The sequence below is a fragment of the Heptranchias perlo genome, chromosome 4, assembly GCF_035084215.1.
Source record: "Heptranchias perlo isolate sHepPer1 chromosome 4, sHepPer1.hap1, whole genome shotgun sequence".
Taxonomy (NCBI): domain Eukaryota; kingdom Metazoa; phylum Chordata; class Chondrichthyes; order Hexanchiformes; family Hexanchidae; genus Heptranchias; species Heptranchias perlo.
The window spans coordinates 81,067,176-81,087,392 of record NC_090328.1 but is presented as its reverse complement, the minus strand read 5'-3'; the positions used below and the strand labels follow the sequence as shown (position 1 = coordinate 81,087,392).

Below are 20,217 nucleotides of genomic sequence, written 5' to 3'. Positions count from 1 at the left end.
AATGTCATTGGTGACTTTGACCAGTGCAGTTTCAGTGCTGTGGCTGTGGTAGAAGAATGATTGGAGACCTTTGAACTGGGAGAGATGGAAGTGTCTTTGCAAGGCAATGATGCATTCCAGGACTACAGAAAGAAATGGAAGGTTTGAGATAGAATGCTATTTGGACAGGATAGAGCAGTTTTTTCAAGAAGAGGGGAATTACAGCAGTTTTGAAAGATGTAGAGCTCAAGCCGGAGGGTAGAAACAGGTTGATGATGTAGGTAATCCTAGGTCTGAGAAAGACAAGTTGGGTGATCAGGAGTTGGAACAGAAGGGCGTCAAGAGAGCAGGTGGTGAGCTTCATGGATGAGATAGGATAAGAGATTGGAGGGAGAGAGATGGGTGAGAGAATAAAGGTGGATTGAACTGAGTGGGAGAGGGGTCAGAGGAGGCAGAGGCAGCAGAGCAGATGCTCTCAACTTCAGATCCGAAAAAGTCCACGAGTTCCTCTCATTTAGTGTCTGAGATAAAGATGGAAGGTGGTTGGAGGAGATGGTTTGTTGTACAAAAGAGGGCCTAGAAATTGGATCGTGCCTGAATTGGGTACAGCGCACGCTGCACATGACTAATGAGGTCGCGGCAGGACCATGACAAATTGATCCGCTGGCCTCTTTAGTATAGTACCATTCGTGGTGACAGAGGCAGTTCGTTGGTTGCTGGGGCGTAAAGTAAGTCCCGAAGTGGGGAGGAGCATTGGGAGGGGGACGAGTGATGTCTGGCAGTGGCCTGCAGTTTTAATATGGAGTTTTTGTTAAAAAGCGAGTTTTCACACCTTTAGGGTGAAGGTGACTTCCATAGTTGAACTAATTTTATCAAATTAATGCATTGGTTTCCTGAATTTCATCCAGAAGCAAGACTGCTACTCATTTGTAAGTGTCACTCAGTATTTTAGCTTAATTTGATTGATTTCAGGGCAAAGCAAGTGTTAAGTCGTTCTTACTTGCTTTATGATCAGAATGCACTTGCATTGGAATAGTGCCTTTAAAAGGACATTTTGCATAGGACAGCAATTTGTATCCTCTCCAACATGTGTAAAACAAGTTAACAGTAATCAAATTTGCTGTCTAGTCACATGTCACAAATAAAATATTCTTGCATTTCTTCCTTCCTCTTTACGCTGGAGTATTGTTCCATGAATGAGCCTAGGCAATACATGTCACAAGTTTATTCCTCCAACAGGATATCATAGTTGAGCTTGGTCCAGTCCTCACCTGAGATCCACATGTACGGTTTCCAATAGGGATCATTATATAGTGCTCAAGCAGACAAGCAGGATGATTTTTTTTCACTCCCTAGAATAGGATGTAAAGAATTTTCACTCCCTAGAATAGGATGTAAAGAATTTATTTAGCGCCTTTCACATCTATTGAGGTTAATTGTAGTGCCCCTACCCAGCTACGGTCAGCTAACTCACTGAACCCGATTTCTACGGTTCAGTATTATACCACTGAATAATCGGGAAAGCTTCAACTTTCCATTTTTGCAACACCAAGACAGATAAGGTGAGAGAGACTGGCCTTATCTCAAACTGCTTTTTTTTTCAGACCATGGATAGTTGTTAATGCACAAATTGCATTGTATAGAACCTGGACCGAAAATATTGTACTATAATTAACCACATTGTGGAATGTTCAGTGCTTTATATTAAACTTAACAGTTGACTTAGATAATACATAAAAAGAGAATGTTTGCACAACTAAATATTTCTGTTATCAATGTTCCCTGAGACTTTGGCTTGGTCAGGACACATTCAAAGTCTAACTATATTCTGTAAAAGCTCAGTGCGTGATGCAATCAATGGGAATATTTAAACGTTTGTTTTATTACATGAAACAAAATAGTCGGCCCACATTCCAGAATTTGCCAGAAGTGCGCCAATACTCACTCGAATGCCAGTATCATACAACAGGCTGTTTCTGCACTTGCTGGAGCTACAAAAAAAGAGCAACAGAACCAGAGCAAGTGCTGACATGTTGTGCACTGGCAGCACAACATCTGCATGTTGTGGAAGTTGATTAGCAATAAATCATATGTCATCATACCTGTAGAACAAGTGTTTCTAAGAAGAAAAACTTTTTTTTACTTATCTCAGCCACTGCAATCATGTGTCTGTCCTCCAAAACATCAATGGAAACTGAGCTTTGTACAATGACCACAACTGTAATTTAACAAACTACAAAAAACATTTATATGTGCACACAACCATTTTATTTGATCATCACATGGGCATAGAATTACAAATTAGGACTACCACAGGAAAAAAAATATTTGCCTTTAATTATTATAACTTACGATGATTTATCCTTTAAATGTGGTTACAGGCCATAACTTATTGCTCTTTTATTAATTGTCACTTCGAAAATGTCTATTAACTTTTCATAGCAGGTAGCTACTAGTGTAGATTGACATCTCTGAGGCTTTAAAATGAAAACGATTCACATCAAAAAGATACAAATGAGGTGAAGTTGGTTGCCTTTGATCGTAGCTGCCATAGATGTTATATTGATGTTTTAGGAAGCAGGCTTACTTGAAAGAGTGCAACATTTTGGTACTATCCTGAGAGTTTGACATTTTTCTCCGCATGGAGGCTGCCCAGAAGCATCAATCTTCCAGCCAGAAAGGTGGGACGGTCTGGGCCCTGGCCCTGCGACTGCCACTACATTACCTTGTGATAGGTTCAGAAAATGAAAGACAACACAGAGGTGTTTTTCAATCCCCTTCACACTCTCCTACCCCCAACAACCTCACCTTTACTGGGTGGCATGCAATGTAGTGATCTTAGAAACTTTAAGTTAACTGAGATAAGCAAGTTCAAGGGAGAGGTAGCTGTATGACTCAAACTTATGACTTTCATTTATTGATGTTGCTTGTGTAATAGGTAACTGCAGAAAATACAGACTTATAGGACATGCAGCCTGGTCAATATAATTGAGAGTTTGGAAGTAGATTCATATCAGAGGAAACCATCCCAGATATTTCAAACACAATCCCTTAAAGTTGATAAACCCATGATACTGTGCAAAGGCCAGACAAAGGGGGGTATTAGGAGACTTATTCCTAGGTTCCTTACCAATCCACTTGGCTACAGTTGCTGTGTGACCCAGGGAGACAAAAAAGGAAAAAGGGTGGGGTGGTGAGGTCGAGAAATACATTGGGGTAACAATAATGTGATTTTAATTACGCTACTTGAGTAGTTAATTGCCCTCCATTATAAAGCATATCTGTGCTGACTGATGTCATCAGCAGTGTTTAGAATTATTGGGCTGCCTGTCTTTTTAAATTGCTGTGTCAACCTAAATGATATAAAGAATAAAGTGAGTGAGCTTGAAGTGAAGTAGATATCCAAGCACTGCTGTATCCTGACCTTTTACGGATTAGTGGATTCATTTTAGTTACCGTGTCCTTTGTGATTTTTCATTCACTGTGTCAGATAACTGTTTGCAACATATTTCATCTTTTGACATCAAAGCAAATGAAAAGTCTTTGAGATTTCACCTATTGTTCTGCATTATATTCATACACCAACACCCTCATCACCTTCTGAGCACTAAAGAATAGCTCGTTGCTTTATATAAACAAGGCAAGTTTTTTTTAACTTTTGACTGGGGGCCAGTTATTGTCAATAGAAAACAAGGTCCTTTAGTTGTATTTAGACTGTACTTTCCAGTTGTTTTAATAATCCTAAACCATTGAATGTCAAGGCTACCCATTATAGAAGATTTCTTTAAATAAAGTATATTGTGCAATATCATGAATTTTCCTACTGTGACTGATTTTCCAAACGGAGACCTTCAAGATATCTATGCAATTATTAAGAATGCAACCCACGTGCAAAACTGTTAGCTAAAACAAGGTCAAGAAGATCAGCTTTCCACAAATGGAGTGGAAAAATTAATGATTAAAGGAGCAGTATATCAGGCAAGACTTGGCGGTGGTAGAAGACTGCTAACAATCTGACTAATTTATCTTATCTGGTTCGTTTATTTAAATTATTCCATTGTTTGGGAGTTTTTTAAAACATAAAAAGGAAAATGGAAAAGAATTTCTGCAACTCCACCTGGACCGCCATTTTTTATTTAAATCCGTTTTTATACTAAAGAAGTGGAGCGAACTTTAGACATATGGGTTTAAACAATCCAGGTTCCAGGAAACTGACACTGCAGACCCACAGTCATGTGGTTCTATGTTTCTGCCATTGAGAGAACGCCACCACTTTCTGTTAATGTAAACAGAGGGAGACAGTTGGGGTTCAATTTTAAACCAGAACTGCGGGTGCGTCTGTGGAGGGGTGGGGGGTGGGGTGGTGGGGATAAGAAAATCACAACTTCCAGGAGCGGGCAGAAATCCCGGCTCCAACACACCTAAGAACGCGCACGACCCAGAGTCGTCTGGGTGCACGCGCCGTTCCCAAACCCAGAAGTGCGGGACGATATTTCAACAAGCAATTCAAGTACTTGAAGTACTTGAAATGTACATGAATCTAATTTAGAGTGACGGCAAGCGATTTCAACGCTGCATCAGCATGATACCTATGCTGTGTGAAACATGCCATGGGGAACAAGTCATATTTCAGCCAGCAGCCATTTGGACATTTAAATGCTTGTTTGACAGATGGAGATAAAAGGTCAGTTATTGCAGCCGGGCACTCAGTTCTCTCGGACAAAATTTTGGCTGGGAGATCTCTGTGTTTAGACTGAGAATTCTTGGTTTCCACTCAGAATTGTCCCGTTTACACATATTTACCAATTTTTCAGACCCCCTCAAACTGACACCATCAGGATGGGGGGGGGGGGGATGCGATGACTGCATTCACCAGTACATCCGAGGACGAGGAACATCATCATCCTTGCCAGGTACAGTGTGCACTTTCGCCATTTGGAGCTCCACAACACAGCGCTGCGCCACAGACACCTGCACAAGAGCACAGAGGAGAACAACAGAGGGAGCGACGTCGCAGGAGGCACTACCCTCATCAGAGGGCCTACAGACAGATGCTCAGCATCCTGGACCTCTCTGAGGAGCAGTGCATACGGAGGCTGAGAGTGAGTCACCAGGTAGTCACAGACATCTGCAGCCTCCTTCATGCCGAGCTGCTCCCAGCTGGGCCTCACGGCACCTCATTACCCGTCACAGTTAAAGTCACTACTGCCCTCAACTTCTTCGCCTCCGGATCATTCCAGGGTGCCACTGGTGACATCACCGGAGTCTATCAGTCGTCTGCACACAATGTGTAAGGCAGGTCGCCGACAGCTTGTTTTGCAGAGCCTCACAATACGTCAACTTCCCCATGGACCACCTCAGCCAGACAGAGAGGGTAGTGGGATTCCACTTTGTGGTTGGCTTCCCACGGGTACAGGGTGCAATCGATTGCACGCATATAGCAATCCGAACACATCCACACGAGCCAGGACTGTTCATCAACAGAAAGGGGTATCACTCCATCAACGCTCAGCTTGTTTGTGACCACTACAAAAGATTTCTTCACCTGTGCACCGGATTCCCTGGCAGGTGCCACCATTCCTTCCTTCTGAGGGAATCCAACATCCCGGGCCTCTTCCATGCACCAAACACCTTAAGGGCGGGCTCCTCGCGGACAAGGGAATACCCCTGCACACGTGGCTCATGACACCTCTAAGGAGCCCCTTGAGCGAGCAACAGCGTCGATACAACGACAGCCACATCGCCACCAGATCTATAATTGAACATGCGATAGGGCTGCTGAAGATGCGATTTCAGTGCCTCGATCGTTCTGGGGGAGCGCATCAATACGCACCAGCGAGAGTGGGTCACATTATAGTAGTGTGTTGTGTGCTGCACAACATGGCGCAACAAAGAGGGGTACCGGTTGAGGAGGCCCCATGCTCTCATCCACCATCCAAATCTGCCATCCACGTTGAGCAGGAGGAGGACAAACCCAAGGGCAGAGCAGCGGCTCACCTGGCTGCTTGTGAGGCCAGGGAGTCACTCATATGTGAATGGTTCTCGTAAGATCAAAAAGTGAGAAGAGTCCAGACCTCTCACCACCTGGAAAGAACAGCGTCAACACCAGCCCCACCTCCCCCCTCCCTGCACAAAACAGTCCTGCAACTACACATACACCCACTGTAAAGTGACCCACTGGGTGACATCAAGTGTCGCTGTTCATGGTGAAGCACATGAAAGGGCGCTATCACAAAATCCAGTCAAGAATGGGCAAGACGTGGCAGTAGTGGTGAGAATGATAACATTTAATGTGACTTTAACTAAAAACAAATATAAATGAAAAACATGACAGTCTGTCAGACACCCTTGTACATACCCTTCGTGATCACAAATCCTTAGCCTTCTCTTCCTACTACTTCTACATGGTGCATCCCCTGTGGCTGCAGCAGAGGTAGTGGCAGATTGCTCATGTCCATGGTCGGACTGCTTAGATGCTTTCGGCCTACACCCTCTGGGCTTTGGAGCCCGTGAGAGTCCCTCCAAAGACTGGTCCACCTGCACCTGTTCAGGGGCAGACTCGGCCACCTGGAGAGGAGGCAGCATTGCGGGTACTGGTCGAGAGGGGGGCAACGGGTGATACGTGGGAGCGCTTTGAGTGGCGTCCCCACTTCCATGTTCCCTATCGCCATCATCCCTCTCCTGGACCAGGCCCACATCACTCCCACCACTCTGCTGGAGAACAGTTTGGAAGACATGCATGATGCCTTGATAGGCCAGTTGTAAAGTTTGTGTCTGCCTGTTTAAGGCAACAGAATGCTGTTCACCGTAAATCCGAACGGCTGTTGTCAGGGCCTGAATGGACTCATTTGTGACCCGTGCTTGAAGCTCAAAGGAGGCTAGTCTTCTCTCCATCGCAGACATTTCCGCATTTACCTGCGACACTATCTCAGACAGTTGCTCATGTCCCTGCAACACTATCTCAGACATTTCAGCAGTTGCGTACGGCACTATCTCAGACAGTTGCTCACGTCCCTGTGACACTGTCTCAGAGATTCCCTCCCGTACCTGTGCCACCATTCCACTCATGCAGGAGTTGGACTCCTCCATCCTCTGCGTTATTGTGGCTAGTGTGCATGGCACCTTTTCCAAAAGTGCTGCTGTCCCTCGGTCATTCTCCTTTTAAAGGATGGCTCCCAGGGTTCAGCATCTGCGTCCAGCTGAGCAGAGCCTGGAGAGGAGTCCGCCCCCTGGCGCGGACTCTCCACGGCTGCCCCTGCCACCAATGTCTGCTCCTGCTCACTTGTGTGTGGTGACTCACCAGGTGCCAACCCAATTAACTGACTACTAGGACCCACCGAGATGTGAGTATCTGCGCTGGTGGTGGCTCGCTAAGATGTGACGGTACGCCCTCTGAGGAATCACCCTCTCCCATCACTGTGGTTGTTGAAGGGTCTGTAAGAGAACAGAAGGCAATATTGCAATGAGCGTACAGAGGTGTTCAACATGCCAATCATTGTTAAGAACAATTCATGTGTGTGATGAACGTTAAAGTTATGTCACCAGACGTTTTTGGGGTGCCAGTCTCGGCGTTCCCGACGGACAGGCACTCGACGGTGCGACTGATCTGCAGGGCCTCCTCCTCCGCATCTGTGAAGATCACTATTTGTTGTGGCTCCCCTCTAGTCCTCGCTCTCTCGCGTGCATTTTGCACTCTCTTCTAGAAGGGGAGAAAGTACAGACGTGTGAGTGAGTGATGGTGAAGTGGCCAACCGATGAATGCATTGGTTTGGGTGAGGCTGACCGTGAAAGAGGTGCATCAGAGGGTGAGTGTGAGACAGAGACATCACATTGGATCAGGATTGGGGTGAGTGGTAGTTGTGGGGTCACAAATGGGGAGGTGAGGAAGTGAAGGTAAGTTGAGAATGAGCTTTAAGTGGGTGTGAGGAATGATATGATGGAGTAGTCTCGGCAGTGCAGAATGAGTTGGGGGGGATGGGGGGAGGTGATGTGCATCACGAAATGCAGGAGAATCAGTAAGTGTACTCACTTTTGCTGACCTAGTTAGGTCATTGAAATGTTTCCTGCACTGGGCCCAAGTGCGGGAGATGTTACTCCTGTTGTTGACCTCCTCAGCCACCTTGAGCCAAACCTTCTTGGTGGCAGAGGCAGAGTGCTTCCTCCTGTCAGCCGGGTAAAATAGTTCCCTCCTCCTCCTCACCCCGGCCAGTAGTAGCTGAAGTGAGGCATCGTTGAATTTTGGAGCAGCCTTGCCCCTGTGCTGCTCCATTGGGTCTTCTGGCTCTTTGCTCCAGCAAAATCCATTGGAGCAATGGCCCTTTAAACCCAGACGTTCCAGCTGACAGCCTGTCATGCAATGAGCAGTCCACCCACTGTGCAGCTTTCGGACGGGAAACCCGGAAACAAGGTTAAGGGGCACCAATTAAGTCGCGATCACATGGGGAATGGTAAGTTTTTATTATCCAGTTTACCGTGCGCCCATTGACCCACCCCCCCCACCCTTGCTGTCATCCCGCTGCCCTTCTAAAATCAAGCCCTTGGTCTTTCAGCTCTGAGTCAGCCAGTAATGTGTTCAGGATTTGAGCAAGTAATCTAGGCTGGCAGTACTGAGGGAGTGCTGCATTGTGAAGGTGCTGTCTTTCAATGAGGTGTCAAACTTATACCCTGTCTGTTTGTTCAATCGGGAAAATGGGAGGTGATCGAGAGGGAGGGGACAATCGACAGAGGGGGATCTGAAGATGGTCTCCGGCAGTGCAGTGGACCCGGGATGAGCACTCCTGCACCTCCTGGCTCTACGTTCAGGTAAGCATTTTTTTTAAAAACCCCGATGGACGTAAAAGGTCCCATGACACTGTTCAAAGAAGAGAAGGGGTGTTCTCCCAGTGTCCTGGCCACCAAAACAGATTAACTGGTCATTCATCTCATTGCTGTTAGTGGGACTTTGCTATGTACAGAGTGGCTGCCACACTTGTCAACATTGCAACACTGACTACACTTCAAAAGTACTTCATTGGCTGTGAAGCACTTTGGGACATCCTGAGGACGTGAAAGGTGCTATGTAAATACAAGTTCTTCTTTCTCATTGGGTCTCCGTAATAACAGAGAAATCTAGCATGCCTACTCCGAATGGCTCCTGGCATGGATGTAAAAGAACATGAGGTCACCTTCCAGAGACTAGATCTTGGCCTAAAAATTCAATGGCACGCACCCATCTTTCAGACGCAGAATAGGCGCCTAAGCATCCAATTTAGTGGGCGGGCTACGCATGTGCTCATTATGCCCAGGTCTGCGCTGCCTGCCATATTAGTAAAGGCTGAGAAGCGTCGAGGGCCCCTGCCTGAAAAAGGCGTTAGGCCTATTGCATATGCAAATTGGGAGTCTCATACCTGTTTGAAGCTCCCTTGGATACCCAATTTTTTAAAAAAAATACTTACCTGAATGTGGAGCCACAAGGTGCAGGAGTGCTGTGCTGGAGACCATCGCTGGACCCCACTTGTATCCCTCCAGATCATTCACCCCCTCTCGATTACCTCCCCCTCTCCCGATCGCCCCCTTCTCCCGAACGCCCCCTTCCCTCCCGATCACCTCCCTTCCCTCCCGATTGCTTCCCCCACCTTTCCCAGGATCTATCTGTGGGCCGCTGCCAGTGATGCTGCAGCCCAAAATTGAAGTCTTCACCAGCGAGCTGCCTGGGGAGGCCTAGCAGGCTCCTGCATCTTATGTAAATGAAGCCCAAGGCCCAATATTGGGTGTGCCTCGGGCCTAACCATTTCGGTTCAGGGATCAATTTCTAGGCCCTTGCGTCTAACTGCAATGTAAAAGTACAATAATAAATAGTTCAAAATAAATGTTTATAACATCATCCCTTCAATACTCTTCCGTGGAGAAAAAAAACAAAGAGTACACACCTTAGCTCTAAGGATGATTTTGTGTTACTAGTGCCACACCAATTTTGCTACAGTTATTTAACGACATACTAATATATCCTAACCAAGCCTTGTGGCAGCACTTTAGTGCAGTATGGGAAGTGCTGCCCCATAATATATTTTAATTGTGTATGTGCTATATGCTCCTTAAACTAATGCCGTTGATGACACTTTAGCCTTGTACTGCCAATCTAAAATTAGCAAATTATAATAGGCCAGAAGCAGGAATTGGCTACACTACCTCCCCCTCAATGTGATGCAGCTGTTCCAGTGATAGCAAACGAACAAAGTAAAAATATTTAAATTGCCTTTGGAATATTCATTCAGCTGTGACAATCTTTATTCTGTGCCACAGGATAAAGTTCTTCACAATTACTCTGGCATTATACAAACAAATACTAGCCTCCAGCACTGTTAGCTTGTCGATATACTGCAGATACAGTTTCAGATTGGTCTCTGTAGAATGTAGGGTTGCCAATCTTCCAGGATTGCCCTGGAGTCACCAGAAATTAAAGATTAATCTCCAGGACACTGCTGTGAGCAGCAGGGGCAATGAAATACTGTTTTTTTAAAATTTTCTTTGAACACTTTTTTTATTCGTTCATGGGATGTGGGCGTCGCTGGCAAGGCCAGCATTTATTGCCCATCCCTAATTGCCCTTGAGAAGGTGGTGGTGAGCCGCCTTCTTGAACCACTGCAGTCCGTGTGGTGAAGGTTCTCCCACAGTGCTGATAGGTAGGGAGTTCCAGGTTATTGACCCAGCGACGATGAAGGAACGACGATATATTTCTAAGTCGGGATGGTGTGTGACTTGGAGGGGAACGTGCAGGTGGTGCTGTTCCTATGTGCCTGCTGCCCTTATCCTTCTAGGTGGTAGAGGTCGCAGGTTTGGGAGGTGCTGTTGAAGAAGCCTTGGCGAGTTGCTGCAGTTCATCCTGTGGATGGTACACACTGCAGCCATGGTGCACCAGTGGTGAAGGGAGTGAATGTTTAGGGTGGTGGATGGGGTGCCAATCAAGCAGACTGCTTTGTCCTGGATGGTGTCGAGCTTCTTGAGTGTTGTTGGAGCTGCACTCAGCCAGGCAAGTGGAGAGTATTCCATCACACTCCTGACTTGTGCCTTGTAGATGGTGGAAAGGCTTTGGGGAGTCAGGAGGTGAGTCACTCGCCGCAGTATCCCCAGCCTCTGACCTGCTCTTCTAGCCAAAGTATTTATGTGGCTGGTCCAGTTAAGTTTCTGGTCAAACTTGTTTACTAGTTATAAAAATATTGGACATGGGAAAAAAGACTGTTTGACTGACAGTCAAGAATATTCTTTGAATAGTGTAATGGGATCTTTTACGTCCACCTAAAGAATGAATTTTCACCTTCCAGTTGGCGTGGAAAGGCGGTGCACTGCGAATATGGACATGTTGGGCGGATAATGGCAGGAGTATGGGGGCGGGGTGGTTGGAGGCAGGAGGTCATGTGATGACACCTTCAGGAATATGTCCAACCAGAGTTGGCAACCCTAGCGGAATGTCACCCTCAGTGAAACAGATCCAAGTTAATAATGTCGAGGGTGCCTCTCAGCGGGTTGCACTGAGGTTAGTAACAAAGGAGTACTCCGCGTGCATACTTGGACACACACACAGTGCTCTACTCCCTTGGCAGCTAGCTATTAATATTAGGAGGGAGCCAGTGGTAACATCTGCTTTACTCTAACATTGAAAAGATTCAGAAAGAAGACATACAGTTCCCAAGAGATCTAGTGGACCACCTGAGTGCTTTTAAAATGCAGCTTTGAACAAGCTGGAGTTATGCTGTGTCTTGTGCAAAGTCACACTGTTGCGAAATGGTCCCCTGAAGGGAATCTCACACTACCAGACTTCAGTGCGTCTAGGAGTCAGATTGTCGGCCTGAAACCACTTTGCTTGCCACAAAGTGGGAGTTTAGCTGCACCCCTAAAAACATGAACTGTTTCATGCAAGCATTTTGTTTTATTATCATCTACTGTCTGTACAATATAAAGTGATAAGTAATAGTCAACTGTCTTGGTGTTCCAAACAAATTGAGAGAATGTTTAGAATTTTTAACAGTACATTTAGAGTAATTTTATCCAGGGTAGAATTTCCTGGTCCATTTTAAAGGATTCCGTTCAGGACCACTGTTTTCCAGTGACTGAATTAAGTCAAATTCTGATTTTATTATATGGGATTTTCCCCAAGGTTTTCTGAGATTCTGTCTTTTTTCAACAATTGCAAATAAGTGGCTTTGATTCAGGTCTGTAAAATCAGAAATACTTCAACATCAAATTATAGCCTACAAATACTGTCGTTCAAATGTCATCTTCTTCAAAATAGAATATGCAGACCTTTTTATATAAGTCATGAAAATACAGTGCATATTTCTCAAAATAAGACTGCTCTCAGGAATCAAGGGAAAGTAGCATGTGATAATCATATTAGAGGCCAGGAATCATTTCCTGTTTCTGTCATTTGACAGAACTAAAAATATATCAATCAGCTGCAGCTCAGATACGAGTTTTAATAAAATCTTTTTCTCTTGAAAACTTCTCGAATCCTTCCTCCATATAAACTTGAGTTGTTCGGTTTTTGTCAGTGCCAATACAAATGATAAACATTGTTGTGCTAGATTTAATGATCAGAATATTGTGACAATGTTGAATGAAGTTTACAATGTTATAAAAGCCATACAATAAATATCCTCAATCTATGGCACGGTTTTTAATAACCAGACATACCCAGAAGAGAGTACAAAAGGGCCAAATGAAAACTGTACAAGATAATGGAAATAAAATATCTAACCAGAGCCAGAATAATAAAGGTAAGAGATATATATCTGTTAATAAATCACCTAAACATCTGTGTATTTGAATAAATCCTAATGCAATTATATTGTCACATATGTTAAAAGTTCTGATCATATTAGTCTATCAACAGTACTGTCACAATTTCTTTGAAGAAACATTGAAATACTGCCATATGTATGAACTATAATATGAAAATAAAATTTGAAGACAACAGTTGAGTAACAGAATATAGGCATGTTTATGTTGCGTTAGTTAAACTGGGTTCCCCAAGTGTGGGTCTTGCACAACCTGTTACAAACCAAATGTAAGACTGCCAGGGGGAGACTTTTGACTGCCTTTGTCTGTTCTTCCATCTTTTTTTCAGGTGAGAAGTGAGCAGCTGCCAGTTGAAAATCTAGCAGGGACCGTCTGCACCCATTTGCCTGCCTGAATCAATTTTCAGGCAGGCCTTTAATTAAGTGTCCAGCACTCCCCCCACTCCCCCCAAAAAACAGGCGGGATGCTGTTTAAATATGCAGATTTGGGTCCCACACCTGTTGTAGGGCCCGATTGCAACTTTCAGAGAGAAGTGGGCATAGTATGTGTGGCGCAGGCCACACCATTTTCTCCAGGCATTGAGAGGCCTAACCTTAACGGGACCGCTGGAGGCCTCTCCCAAAAGGTATGTTTTTTGTGGGGTCAGGAGGAGCATGAGTACTCCTCCGGTCCCATAAAAATCTTCCAGTCAGCTACCAAGCTATTCATGCCTCTCCCCACCCCCCGCCAACCATAAACCCCCCCAGCATCCACTCCTCCCCAACAAGCCTTGCCTACGGTTGTTTGCATGGAGTAGCCGACCAATTGTCCTCCTTACCAGACCGGCAGGGCAGCCCATTTGGTGCCTGCAGCTTACCAAATAAAATGTTAATTAGGCCCTAACCCGAAAGTGATTCAGGATTTCCGATTGCCGTGTTGGACGGGCACCTTTGGGTGCGATATTGGCAGTACACTTATCAGTGCCCAAATCAAAAGTCTCCCTCGCTCAAGATTTGGATAGGGAAAATGATGCTCTGAATTGGCTGACCTCTGTTCCGGTTTCCAAATTAATGGGTCCACATCAAAATCTGTCTTTTCTCTTTTCAGATCCCTCTATATATTTCTAGCATTTTACAATTTTATTTACAAAATGCACCGTTTACCTCAAATGCATTTACTTTAAAATAGCACACCGTATTCACTTTAATCAATACACCGTACTCACTTTAATCAATACACCGTACACACTTTAAACAATACACCGTACTCACTTTAAACAACACACTATACTCACTTTAAACAGTACACCGTACTCACTTTAAACCCACACTGTACTCACTTTAAACAACACACTGTACTCACTGTAAACAACACATCGCACTCACTTTAAACAACACACGATACTCACTTTAAACAATACATCATACTCGCTTCAAACAACACACCGTCATCTAAACAACACATCTCACTCACTTTAAACAACACACCATACTCACTTTAAACAATACACCGTACTCACTTTAAACAACACACCATACTCACTTTAAACAATACACCGTACTCACTTTAAACAACACACCGCACTCACTTTAAACAACACACAGTACTCACTTCAAACAACACACAGTACTCACTTTAAACAATACACCGCACTCACTTTAAACAACACACCACACTCACTTTAAACAACACACCGCACTCACTTTAAACAGTACACCGCACTCACTTTAAACAATACACCGTACTCACTTTAAACAACCCACCGCACTCACTTTAAACAATACACCGCACTCACTTTAAACAGTACACCGTACTCACTTTAAACAGTACACCGCACTCACTTTAAACAACACACCGCACTCACTTTAAACAATACACCGCACTCACTTTAAACAATACACCGTACTCACTTTAAACAGTACACCGTACTCACTTTAAACAGTACACCGCATTCACTTTAAACAACACACCGCACTCACTTTAAACAACCCACCGTACTCACTTTAAACAATACACCGCACTCACTTTAAACAGTACACCGTACTCACTTTAAACAACCCACCGTACTCACTTTAAACAATACACCGTACTCACTTTAAACAGTTCACCGCACTCACTTTAAACAACCCACCGCACTCACTTTAAACAATACACCGCACTCACTTTAAACAACACACAGTACTCACTTCAAACAACACACAGTACTCACTTTAAACAATACACCGCACTCACTTTAAACAACACACCGCACTCACTTTAAACAACACACCGCACTCACTTTAAACAGTACACCGTACTCACTTTAAACAATACACTGCACTCACTTTAAACAGTACACCGTACTCACTTTAAACAGTACACCGCACTCACTTTAAACAACACACCGCACTCACTTTAAACAATACACCGCACTCACTTTAAACAATACACCGTACTCACTTTAAACAGTACACCGTACTCACTTTAAACAGTACACCGCACTCACTTTAAACAACACACCGCACTCACTTTAAACAACCCACCGTACTCACTTTAAACAATACACCGTACTCACTTTAAACAGTACACCGTACTCACTTTAAACAGTACACCGCACTCACTTTAAACAACACACCGCACTCACTTTAAACAACCCACCGTACTCACTTTAAACAATACACCGTACTCACTTTAAACAATACACCGCACTCACTTTAAACAATACACCGTACTCACTTTAAACAATACACGGCACTCACTTTAAACAACACACCGCACTCACTTTAAACAGTACACCGCACTCACTTTAAACAACACACCGCACTCACTTTAAACAATACACCGCACTCACTTTAAACAATACACCGTACTCACTTTAAACAATACACGGCACTCACTTTAAACAATACACCGTACTCACTTTAAACAACACACCGTACTCACTTTAAACAATACACCGCACTCACTTTAAACAATACACCGTACTCACTTTAAACAATACACGGCACTCACTTTAAACAATACACCGTACTCACTTTAAACAACACACCGTACTCACTTTAAACAATACACCGCACTCACTTTCAACAATACACCGTACTCACTTTAAACAACCCACCGCACTCACTTTAAACAATACACCGCATTCACTTGAAACAACCCACCGCACTCACTTTAAACAATACACCGCACTCACTTTAAACAATACACCGCACTCACTTTAAACACTACACCGCACTCACTTTAAACAATACACCGCACTCACTTTAAACAACACACCGTACTCACTTTAAACAACACACCACACTGACTTTGAACAACACACCGCACTCACTTTAAACAACACACCGCACTCACTTTAAACAACACACCGCACTCACTGTAAACAATACACCGCACTCACTTTAAACAATACACCACACTTACTGTAAACAACACACCGCACTCACTTTAAACAATACACCGTACTCACTTTAAACAACACACCGCACTCACTTTAAACAATACACCGCACTCACTTTAAACAACACACCGCACTCACTTTAAACAATACACCGTACTCACTTTAAACAACACACCGTACTCACTTTAAACAACACACCACACTCACTTTGAACAACACACCGCACTCACTTTAAACAATACACCGCACTCACTTTAAACAGTACACCGTACTCACTTTAAACAACACACCGTACTCACTTTAAACAACACACCACACTCACTTTGAACAACACACCGCACTCACTTTAAACAGTACACCGCACTCACTTTAAACAACCCACCGCACTCACTTTAAACAACACACCGCACTCACTTTAAACAGTACACCGCACTCACTTTAAACAACCCACCGCACTCACTTTAAACAATACACCGCACTCACTTTAAACAATACACCGCACTCACTTTCAACAACCCACTGCACTCACTTGAAACAACACACCGCACTCACTTTAAACAACACACCGCACTCACTTTAAACAACACACCGTACTCACTTCAAACAATACACCGCACTCACGTTAAACAACACACCGTACTCACTTTAAACAACCCACCGTACTCACTTTAAACAACACACCGCACTCACTTTAAACAACACACCGCACTCACTTTAAACAACACACCGTACTCACTTGAAACAACACACCGCACTCACGTTAAACAACACACCGTACTCACTTTAAACAACCCACCGTACTCACTTTAAACAACACACCGCACTCACTTTAAACAATACACCGCACTCACTTTAAACAATACACCGCACTCACTTTAAACAACACACCATACTCACTTTAAACAATACACTGCACTCACTTTAAACAACATACCGCACTCACTTTAAACAACACACCGCACTCACTTTAAACAACACACCGCACTCACTTTAAACAACACACCGTACTCACTTTAAACAATACACCGCACTCACTTTAAACAACACACCGTACTCACTTTAAACAATACACCGCACTCACTTTAAACAACACACCGTACTCACTTTAAACAACACACCACACTCACTTTGAACAACACACCGCACTCACTTTAAACAATACACCGCACTCACTTTAAACAATACACCGCACTCACTTTAAACAACCCACCGTACTCACTTTAAACAACACACCGCACTCACTTTAAACAACACACCGCACTCACTTTAAACAACACTCCGCACTCACTGTAAACAACACACCGCACTCACTTTAAACAATGCACCGTACTCACTTTAAACAACACACCACACTCACTTTAAACAATACACCGCACTCACTTTAAACAACACACCGCACTCACTTTAAACAATACACCGCACTCACTTTAAACAACACACCGTACTCACTTTAAACAATACACCGCACTCACTTTAAACAACACACCGCACTCACTTTAAACAACACACCGCACTCACTTTAAACAATACACCGCACTCACTTTAAACAATACACCGTACTCACTTTAAACAATACACCGCACTCACTTTAAACAATACACCGTACTCACTTTAAACAACCCACCGCACTCACTTTAAACAATACACCGCACTCACTTTAAACAATACACCGCACTCACGTTAAACAACACACCGTACTCACTTTAAACAACCCACCGTACTCACTTTAAACAACACACCGCACTCACTTTAAACAATACACCGCACTCACTTTAAACAATACACCGCACTCACTTTAAACAACACACCATACTCACTTTAAACAATACACTGCACTCACTTTAAACAACATACCGCACTCACTTTAAACAACACACCGCACTCACTTTAAACAACACACCGCACTCACTTTAAACAACACACCGTACTCACTTTAAACAATACACCGCACTCACTTTAAACAACACACCGTACTCACTTTAAACAATACACCGCACTCACTTTAAACAACACACCGTACTCACTTTAAACAACACACCACACTCACTTTGAACAACACACCGCACTCACTTTAAACAATACACCGCACTCACTTTAAACAATACACCGCACTCACTTTAAACAACCCACCGTACTCACTTTAAACAACACACCGCACTCACTTTAAACAACACACCGCACTCACTTTAAACAACACTCCGCACTCACTGTAAACAACACACCGCACTCACTTTAAACAATGCACCGTACTCACTTTAAACAACACACCACACTCACTTTAAACAATACACCGCACTCACTTTAAACAACACAACGTACTCACTTTAAACAATACACCGCACTCACTTTAAACAATACACCGCACTCACTTTAAACAACACACCGTACTCACTTTAAACAACACACCGTACTCACTTTAAACAACACACCGCACTCACTTTAAACAATACACCGTACTCACTTTAAACAACCCACCGCACTCACTTTAAACAATACACCGCACTCACTTTAAACAATACACCGTACTCACTTTAAACAACACACCGTACTCACTTTAAACAATACACCGCACTCACTTTAAACAACACACCGCACTCACTTTAAACAATACACCGCACTCACTTTAAACAACACACCGTACTCACTTTAAACAATACACCGCACTCACTTTAAACAACACACCGCACTCACTTTAAACAACACACCGCACTCACTTTAAACAATACACCGCACTCACTTTAAACAATACACCGTACTCACTTTAAACAATACACCGCACTCACTTTAAACAATACACCGTACTCACTTTAAACAATACACCGTACTCACTTTAAACAACCCACCGCACTCACTTTAACAATACACCGCACTCACTTGAAACAACCCACTGCACTCACTTTAAACAATACACCGCACTCACTTTAAACAATACACCGTACTCACTTTAAACAACACACCGTACTCACTTTAAACAATACACCGCACTCACTTTAAACAATACACCGCACTCACTTTAAACAATACACCGTACTCACTTTAAACAACACACCACACTCACTTTGAACAACACACCGCACTCACTTTAAACAACACACCGCACTCACTTTAAACAACACACCGCACTCACTGTAAACAATACACCGCACTCACTTTAAACAATACACCGCACTCACTTTAAACAACCCACCGTACTCACTTTAAACAACACACCGCACTCACTTTAAACAACACACCGCACTCACTGTAAACAACACACCGCACTCACTTTAAACAATACACCGTACTCACTTTAAACAACACACCACACTCACTTTAAACAATACACCGCACTCACTTTAAACAACACACCGCACTCACTTTAAACAACACACCGTACTCACTTTAAACAACACACCGTACTCACTTTAAACAACACACCGCACTCACTTTAAACAATACACCGCACTCACTTTAAACAGTACACCGTACTCACTTTAAACAACACACCGCACTCACTGTAAACAACACACCACACTCACTTTGAACAACACACCGCACTCACTTTAAACAGTACACCGCACTCACTTTAAACAACCCACCGCACTCACTTTAAACAACACACCGCACTCACTTTAAACAACCCACCGCACTCACTTTAAACAATACACCGCACTCACTTTAAACAATACACCGCACTCACTTTCAACAACCCACTGCACTCACTTTAAACAACACACCACACTCACTTTAAACAATACACCGCACTCACTTTAAACAACACACCGTACTCACTTTAAACAACACACCACACTCACTTTGAACAACACACCGCACTCACTTTAAACAATACACCGCACTCACTTGAAACAACACACCGCACTCACTGTAACCAATACACCGCACTCACTTTAAACAACACACCGCACTCACTTTAAACAACCCACCGCACTCACTTTAAACAACCCACCGCACTCACTTTAAACAACACACCGCACTCACTGTGAACAACACACCGCACTCACTTTAAACAATACACCGTACTCACTTTAAACAACACACCACACTCACTTTAAACAATACACCGCACTCACTTTAAACAACACACCGTACTTACTTTAAACACT

General features: G+C 43.7%; 1 protein-coding gene across 6 annotated transcripts in view; it reads left to right on the top strand.

The window, feature by feature from the left end:
- LOC137321063 (guanine nucleotide-binding protein G(I)/G(S)/G(O) subunit gamma-7-like) overlaps nt 1–20,217 on the top strand; it is a 189,096-nt gene that overhangs the window by 110,153 nt on the left and 58,726 nt on the right. Inside the window, exons 4-5 of one of the 6 annotated variants that reach the window (XM_067983233.1) lie at nt 8,675–8,781; nt 12,643–12,731. The exons of 4 other annotated variants lie outside the window; for them this stretch is intronic. The gene's annotated coding sequence lies outside the window, so the exon portion shown is untranslated. The remainder of the gene's footprint in view (nt 1–8,674; nt 8,782–12,642; nt 12,732–20,217) is intronic. One more of the 6 variants, XM_067983234.1, reaches the window with a different exon arrangement.